Below are 9,618 nucleotides of genomic sequence, written 5' to 3' on the forward strand. Positions count from 1 at the left end.
CCAAGTCTTTGGTTTTCCCTTTTTGCATTCTCTATTATGTGCATTTCCCTGTTTCACATTCTCCCTTTGAAAAACAGAATTGGCCAATTGCACAGTGGAGGCTACAAATGGAGGACAGACTCCATGAGTATTCATCATTGTATGCATGCCTATGCATGTAGAATGGCTGTATGAAACTCCTGATCTATATATCAACTTACCAGAAAGAGGTTCATATTCATGCAGCTAATTAGAAAAAATGTGGAGATGAACCATGTCTCTAGACTCTAGAGTTAGTGTGCTTTTTCCTTTATGACCCATGTCTTCCCTAGGCTGACTTATGTACTTATGAAGGATGGATACCCATGAAGCAGCAGCTGCCATTCAATCCAAAGGTATTTATTTCCCAGTTCAATATGTTGGGTTGAGATTTATAAATTTCGGAGACTTTCCTCAGTCTTACTGGCTATGTGATCATGGGTAAGTTTCTATGTTTTCACAGCACTACTTTCTCCAGGTATCTAACTGCTCCTTCTTAGTTTCCTATGCCAACTCATCATCTGTATCATGCCCCTTTAGTGTAGATGTGCCCTAAATCTGGGTCTTCTCTGCTTTCTCTAAAATCTCTCATTTGCTAAACTTGTCAGTTACCATGCATCTACTAATTATAAACTCTATGCAAATGACTCATAAATCTATATATCTACTCTCATTCTCCCCACCTTCAGTCCTTCAGGACAATACCTTCAACCACTATTGAACATTTCAAACTAGATATCCTGAAGACATATATATATATATATATGTATGTATGTATATGTATAGATGTATGTATGTATGTGTGTATATATATATGTGTATACATATATATCACACCAAAAACAAACCAAAAACTCTCTACATGTATAAAACAGAATTGTATAACTGGCCACTTCCTTGGAAGACAAAGAAAACCTTCCTCCTCTTTCAAACTTCCCCTAAGTTTTTTTTTTTAAACACCATCATTCTTCCAATCTCCCAGTTTCTTAAACTAATATTACTCTTTTTTTTTTTTTTTGCAGGGGGGAAGGCAGGGCAATTGGGGTTAAGTGACTTGCCCAAAATCACATGGCTAATAAGTGTTATGTATCTGAGGCTGCATTTGAACTCAGGTCCTCCTGACTCCAAGGCTGGTGTTCTATTCACTGTGCCACCTAGCCACCCCAACCAATCCTATATATCAAATCACTTGTCAAATTTTGCTGCTTCTACCATTATCTTGCCCATCAGATCCCTTCTCTGATTTCACATAACCATCAGCTTAGTTCAGTTTAGACTATTTACAATAGCCCTTTAATTGATCTTCCTGTTTCAAGTCTTTCTCAACTTGAATACATCATCCAAGTTAAACTCATGGAAAAGCTTATTTACAATAGGTGTTGACTATCTTTTCTCTCACTCTTTTCTTAACTTCTTACAATCTGACTTCCAATTTATCATTCCACTGAAGCTGCTCTTTCTAAACATACTAATGCCCTCCTAGTTGCCAAATCCAATGACCTTTTCTTAATCCTCATTCCCCTTTTCATTTTGTTTTCTTTGATGCTGTTGATAACTCTCTCCTCCTTGATATTCTCTTGCTAGATGTTCAGTTCACCACTCTCTCCTGGTTTCCTCTAAACTATCTGACCACTCCTTCTCTGTCTCTTTTGCTGTATCTTCATACAGATCACACTCTCTAGTTATAAGTATCTCCAAGTATTCTGTCCCGAGTCCTCTTCTCTTCTTTCTCTATACTACTTCACTTGGTGATCTCATAAACTTCCATGGATTTAATTACCATCTTTCTTCTGAGGATTCTCAAATCTGCCTTTCCTGCCCCAGTCCTGTCCTCCAAACTTGTATCCCCAACTATCTTTCAGAAACTTCAAATTAGATGCCCAGTAGGCATATTAAACTCAATATGTCCAAAACAGAACTCTTTATCTTTCCCCCTAAACCCTGCCCCCTTCTCCTTTCCCTATTACTGTTAAAGGCAATACCATCCCCCCAATCTCTTAGACTTCCAAACTGGAAGTAATTCTGGGTTCCTCACTATCCTATTCCTCATATCCCCTATATCTAAGCTGATGAAAAGACCCATTGATTTTGCTTTGCAATATCTCTTGAATAAAATCCAGTCATTCTCTAATTCCTCTAATATCTACTATAAACTTTTCTAATTAACTTTCAAACCTTTACTTTCATAACTTTCATAACATTTACTCAATCTTTTTGTTTTTCCTATCTTATTGTATATTGCTCCCATTCCTACCTCTCCAGCCAAACCAGCATCCTCTCTGTTCATCATATGCAACACTTAATCTCCTTTGCATTGGCTGGACCTCATTCCTGGAATGCACTCCATTTACTGTCCATTCATAAAACCTCTCTCTTTTTTTTTTTTTCAAGGTCAGGCTTTCTCAGCACTACCTTAGGCATGAAACTTTTTTCCTGATCTTAACTTCTAGTGCCCTCTTTCCCAAACTGCCTTAAATGTAAATACTTTGTGTTAATTTGTTATCATTTTATTTCTATTTAATCTGCTTGTAATTCAATCAGTCAACTAGTATGTATTAAGAAGTTATTATGTGCAGGAATTGTGTTAAGTGCTGGGCATACAACATATTCTTATCCTTTCCATTAGAATGGAAACTATTAGAGACTAAAGATTATTTCATTCTTTATGTCTGTTTTCATGTGCTTTGCACAGTGCCTGGAATATATTAGACATAATTTCTCAGGAGTAGATGTCACTTAAGTATTCACTTAATTTCTCAGAGTTTCAGATTCTTCATTTGTGAAATAATAATAATAGTATTCAAATTAACTACCTGAGAATATTAAGAAAACAATCTTATAACATTTTAGTGTTGTATACATATGAATTACCATCATAATCATCTTTTTTCTTCTCTTCCTCTTCCTTCCTTCCTTCCTTCCTTCCTTCCTTCCTTCCTTCCTTCCTTCCTTCCTTCCTTCCTTCCTTCCTTCCTTCATCCCTTCCTTCATCCCTTCCTTCCTTCTTTCTTCCTCTGCCTCTCTTCCCAATTCTGACACTGAACTTATTATGCAAAATGTTTTCCCCCCTTTGTCCCTCAATTAATAAATGTTGCTCCCAATTTTCTCTTCCTAGAGACAAGCAAAAGAAGTCAAATTCCTTTTGGATATATCCATGTACTCATACACATTCACATATCCCCCTTCCCAAGCCTTTTTTTCTCTAGGCTAAACGTTCACTGTTCAATCAATCCTCACTGAGAACGAAATAAAGATCCTTTGAAAAGTTGTTGTCTGCACACATTCAATCATAATCATTATTCATTCCCTCAGTTGTCCATTAATTCCACTCAGTTCTCTTGAATTTTTGTGCATTCAAGACGTGGTAAAGTTGAAGGATGCTCTAGATAACACTTTGTCATGACAAAAGAAATATAGAATTGTTTCTGAAATCTTGAGGGAAATTGATGTAGTTATGTAGAAAAGTCAAATCAGGGGCAGCTAGGTGGAGCAGTGAATAGAGCACTGGCCCTGGAGTCAGAAAGACCTGAGTTAAAATCCAACCTCAGAAACTCAACACTTACCAGCTGTGTGACCTTGGGCAAGTCACTTAACCCCATTGCCCTGTCTTCCTCCCTCCAAAAAAGGGAAAAAAAATCAAACCAAAATTATTCTGATTAGTGAGGGAAATGAGGGCATTTACGGTATATTACCACATCACTGTTGTGAGAATGGGGGTACTGTCCTCATGGATCCTGCTGACTTCATAATAACTCCGACCACTGTGACAATTTACCTTTTTTATTCACAGTCTCCATCTAAACATCAGGAAAAACAAACTCAATTTATGTATTCCTATTAATAGAATTCATGATAAAGGTACACCATTCTTTGTGTCTGTTTAAAATGAACTGAAATCCTCCTACAGGGGAAAAAAAAGGATTTCCCCAAAGTCAATGATTTTGAACAGAAATTTAGATCAGATGTTCATAATCACTGCCTCAGTTTTTCTAGCTATTGAGGTGAAGATCAATGTTTGTGAACAGCTGGTATTTTTCTGCTACTGAAGTTTGTTTTCAGCACAACTCCAGGTATTTCCCCCAACAATCAACAGGTCTTGCTCCCCCTTTAAAATAAAATCCTCACTTTTTTCCCATGGTAGCTACAAGATACACTGATGAAGTGCCAACCTGAGTTATGAATTTATTAGATCTTTGTATCATTAGTGTTATAAGGCCTTAGATATGATCTGATCCACCCCCCTCATTTCAGTGAGGCAGCATGGATACTTGTTAGTTGTGCGATGCTGGAAAAATCACTTTGTCTTTCTGTACTCAATTTACTCATATGTAAGATGGGCATGAGAGACATAGCCCCAACCTAATGAGGGTATTGTGAGAATCAAAGGAGAAAATTATATTAGTTTGCAAAACATATATTAAGGAACCAAGACCCTAAAAATAAAATCATCTATCCAAGCTCACAAGGTTAAATAGCTACAATGGAGACTACTTCTGACATTTCAACCTTTTAAAGTTGACTTAATGAGACTACCAGATTACTTACCCCCAATTTTTGTTGCCTATATCTTGTTTTTACATAGTTGTCGATGCATTGTCTATCCTCCAATAGACTGTGAACTCCTTGAGTAGAGGGATATTGGGTTTTTTGTTGTAGTTATTTGTTTTTCATTTCTTTGTATCCCCAGTATTTAGCAGAATGACTGGCATTTAGGAGGGACTTAATAAATACTAGTTAACTATCAGTCAATCAACAGACATTTATTAAGTGCCTCCTGTTGATTGATTGAAGTTATTTAAATATTTTAATTATTAAATGCCAGGCATTTTAGTATGTGCTATGCAGAAACTCAGAGCCCCTGACTATTCATTCATTACTCCTTCCATTAAGCCACTCAGAAACAGTGATTTTTCCTTAAGGAAAAGAGTCTTCTATAGGAAATAATTGCATCATATAACCCTCCACAAAACTGGTACCAATTAATCAGGAGAGAATGGCATTCTTTGAGTTATATATTCATTCAAATACTCATTTACTAAATACCAATTACATTCATAAAACTGTGCCAGAAAATGACAGGTACAGAAAGAAGTATAAGATGCAAGGCTGGATCACACAGGAGAAGTGTTTGCATAACCACCATCCCCACTTCACAAAGTTATTCTGAGTATCAGAAGGATCAAATAGTAAAATGGATTTAAAGTGCTCTGTTGCTTAAAGAATTACACATTTTTAAACTAAAGGAGAATGAAAATGCACAACAACATCCCTAGTGAGTGGTATAAAAGTATGCTACAGTGGAAAGAAAAAAAAAAAGATTCTGGTGGGGTGCAGAGGTTTAAAAAAAGACTCCAAGGAGGAGGTGGGGCTGAGGTATGGAGTAATGGTAATATGCTGAAGGGGCAAAGTTATAGTGGTAGGGCCAAGCATGGTACATTTGAGAGAAAAAAAGGAGAAAGGCCCACCTAGAATAGAAAATCCACATTGAGGCTATTGTTATAGAAGGATGAAAATAAGACACTAGATACAGATTATGGATACCTTTTATTAGCTAATGATATTGTAATTATTCCTTCTTCATCATTAAACTACAAGTACTATTGAGGAAAATATGAGCAACACATAATCTTAGGGAAACTGAGTAACTTAAAAGGAAGTTCTAGAATACATATAAGCTGAATTTTATTCTCTATTTTGCTTCCATTTGATCAAAGGATCCTAGATCCAGAGTCTTAAGGGGCCATTTAGTCCAACCATTCCACTTTACATAAGGTTACTGGGTTTCAGATTTATCCAAGGTAAGAGAGGCAGTAAGTGGAAGAGTAGAGATTCAATCATTGCTTCCTCCCACTTGGCAAGGTCCTTAACTTCCTTGAATATTAGCAGTCTTATTTTAAAATGAGAGACTTGGACGAGATGTTCATCTCCTTTTTGGATAAGTCTGAGGATTGCAGGGAAAATGGAAGAGTAATCTCTAGTCCATGGGGATAAGAGATTATTATAATCATTGGCTACAGTGGAATATTCAGATCTTTTAAAAAAAATCACTCCATTATCTTTATGAGCATTCTGTCTGATACCAAGCTTTCAACTGTTTGGAAACATTCAGATATTTGGTGAATATTTCAATAACATGAAACCCTAAAGGGTTTGCTGTGTCGGAGACTGTGCTTAGCCAGAGATTCAACTCTTAGGAATGAAAACACAGATGATATGGGCTATTATTAGCATTGGATCACAAATCCGAAGGTCCTTAGGGGCCCTCTGGTTCAAATTTCCTCATTTTACATATGAGAAAACTGAGGCCCAGGGATATTAAAGGAATTGCCCAAATCAATAAATATAATAAACATTAGAAATAAGATTTGAACACAGGGCCCCTTATTTTGGTCAATGCTATTAATACTTAATGTACTTTTTGAGTGGTTTACTTCATTTGTTTGCTTTTTTCACAGATAAGAAAACCGAGGCCCTGTATGGTTAAAGGATTTGTCCAAATCTACACAGCTAGTGAGTATCAAGGATAGGATTTTAACCTAGGTCCTCTCATTCCAGAGCCAGCACTATTTCTAGTGTACAATATCTTTGAGTGGTCTACTTAATTTGATTATATCAAATGTTACTATTTTTTCCCTCAGAAGACAACTGCATAACTGTATTAGTCACTTATTAAGGAAAACAAAGGCAGCTGACCTGATAATTTACTGAAGGGTAATTGTTTTTCATATCACAGCATTAGGTTACCACTTAGCTAGTTAGTGGTGGAGCCAGGCCTAGAACACTGGTCCCCTAGTCTATGGCCCCACTGATTGGTCTTTTTTCTTTAGTGGTCAAAGTCTTCAGAACTCTTAACAGACATTTTTCACTGCTGTCATTTCACTGAACTTCTCATGTATGGATTTAGGCTGGGGATTCCCATTTCATGAATCATGTTCTTTTGCCTCTTCATCCCTGGAAAGGCTCTCCTTATGCTTGCACCCCAACCCATCTTTCTATTTTCCAAAATGAGATATCAGTAGGTGGATTTAGTCCTTCGAAAGGAAACCCTCCTTTATTGGACAGAGATCTTGCTACCTTCCTGCTCTGTGACATGAGAGCTCTCTATCTGCATCCCCAAATAGCATTAGCCTTTTCTGATTCAATATCACATCTCTACCCAGATTGCAATATCATGCTGTAAACCATCCACCCTCCTCCTATAAAACTCTTTGACACTACCATTTTCCTGGTTTTCTTTTTGACTAATAGAAACCAAGCATTCAAATATGTTGTCGCTTTTTTTTTTATCCAAATGAAATCTCATTTTGTCATTTCCAGCTCCTACTTAAAATTACATTGGATGGGAACATAATAAGGGTCTCTTAATCTTTTGCTGCATATTTCTTTGCATCTGTCTAAGCTGTGTAGAGCTCAGAGGATATACTTTTCTGGTAAGGGACATTTTTCCACTAAAAAAAAAAAAAGGAGAGAGAGAAGAACCAGAAAAAAAAAATCTGGTGCCATGTTTTATAAATTGACCTGACTTTAAAAAAAATACATGCAGCAAATCCAGCCCAATTACAGAAATAGGAAGCTCATACCAGCCACTCGCTCCAGCTTGTTTTACCGCATGTAGGCAGTCTGATAAGCATCAGCAGGACAACTGTTATATATTTTATAGGGGAAGAAGAACCTGCTTTGGATGACTGTGGGCATCTTGTTACATCCCATTCCTAAATCTGTCAAACATCTAATGACAGCTGGAGCAGAGAACAATATTTCACTTGTTCAAGAACAACAAGGTCCACAAGTTTTTTTAAAAGCTATTTTTTTCCAAGCTTTTGAATGGTAAGGGGGCAAGCTACAGGATATACCACATGTTCTTGTAAACCATCATAAAATATCAGGCATGTTCATCTTCCCCAAAACCAGTCAGCTAGATTCTCTATTTCAGTTCCCTTGTAACAAATACTTCTACTTGAGAAGTTAGCAAAAGTAAAACCTATTTGAAATTGTTTCCACTCCTATAATCCAGGTTTTCCTTGGGGAAGCTGAGCCATTGTGATGGTAAATTTGAGTGATCTGGAAGTCCCTTGATGTCATTAAAAATGTCAGGGCATAGATTTCTGAACTAATATTTTAGCCAGAGCTTGCTTCCTTCTTTTCTTCCTTCTTTCCTTCTCCCTTCCTTTCTTTTTTTTTTTTTTTTTAAAGCAATTAGGGTTAAGTAACTTGATCACGGTTACACGGCCAGTTATTTCTGGGTGTGGTGCTGAGTGTCTGAGCCCAGGATTTGATCTCCAGGTCGTCCCAACACTGGAGTCAGTGCTCTTACTCGCTGAACCACCTGGCCGCCCCTAAGCAATTGGGGCTAAGTAACTTGCTCAATGTTACACGGCCAGGTGTTTCTGGGTGGGTGCTAAGTGTCTGAGCCTGGGATTCAATCTCCAGGTCATGCTGACACTGGAGCCAGTGCTCTTACTCTCTGTGCTACCTGGCCGCCTTCCTTCCTTCCTTCCTTCCTTCCTTCCTTCCTTCCTTCCTTCCTTCCTTCCTTCCTTCCTTCCTTCCTTCCTTCCTTCCTTCCTTCCTTCTCCCTGTATACACTCTTCCACATCTCTTCTATTTGTGTATATTTTCCATGTCTGGAATGCACTATCTCCTCATATCTATTTGGTAGAACCACTAACTTCCTTAAATACATCAGCTACATCCTCCTAAATATGGCCTTTCTTGATTGTTTCAGTTATTAACATACTATCTCAAAATCACTCTGTATTACTGTTCTATAGTACTTTATATTAATTCCTGAATACTTTTTATTTACTTATTTGCATACATAATTGAGCCATAATCAATCCTATCAGTGGACTGTAAGTTGTTTCAGGGCAAGAATTATTATTATTGTTATTATTATTTTTCTGTATCTCTAGTACTCAGCTCTGTGCTTTACACTTTGTAGACATTCAATAAATGTTTGTTAAATTTAACTAAATGGAAATAAGGACTGAATTTTTCCACATAAACACTTGGAAAAGTATTAGGGTGAAAGGATTGCCATTTGGAATGCTTCTCAGGGTGATAAGGTAAAACACTCACTGATTCACATTCAGCTGGATCCTCTTGATAAAGGTTAGGCTAGAGAGCTGTCACTAGCCACAAGCTAAATAAAGAATACAGTGCATCCTCTGCTGTTCCTGGAAACTACTCACCATGAGAATAGTTGATGTAATGTTGAGAATACTTGATAGGTAATTAAAAAACCTGGGATCAAACTTTGTTCTGAGACTTAATACCTGTGTAACTTTGTGAGACCCTTTCTGGGTCTCAGTTTTTCTGTAAATTGAGAAGGTTGAATTAGCTGATCTCTAAAGAACCTTCCAGCTCTATGGTTGATAATCTTACTTGATATAAAACACATTCTCTACCCCACCCTTGCTTTCTATAAATCATCTCACCACATCTCAGACACAGAAAATTCTGTTAATCATTTTTATGAAACACACATTTTAAAGTGCATAGTATTAAACACCTTTCTGTGATGAAATTTTGGGGAAATAAAAGCTTCACATAGTAGGGGCATGAATGGGGCATGGTCTATAATTCAGGAGTGTGGAACCT

Source organism: Petaurus breviceps, unplaced genomic scaffold, assembly GCF_028583685.1.
Source record: "Petaurus breviceps papuanus isolate PSGF00001 unplaced genomic scaffold, PetGlider_PUasm1.0 90822, whole genome shotgun sequence".
Taxonomy (NCBI): Eukaryota; Metazoa; Chordata; class Mammalia; order Diprotodontia; family Petauridae; genus Petaurus; species Petaurus breviceps.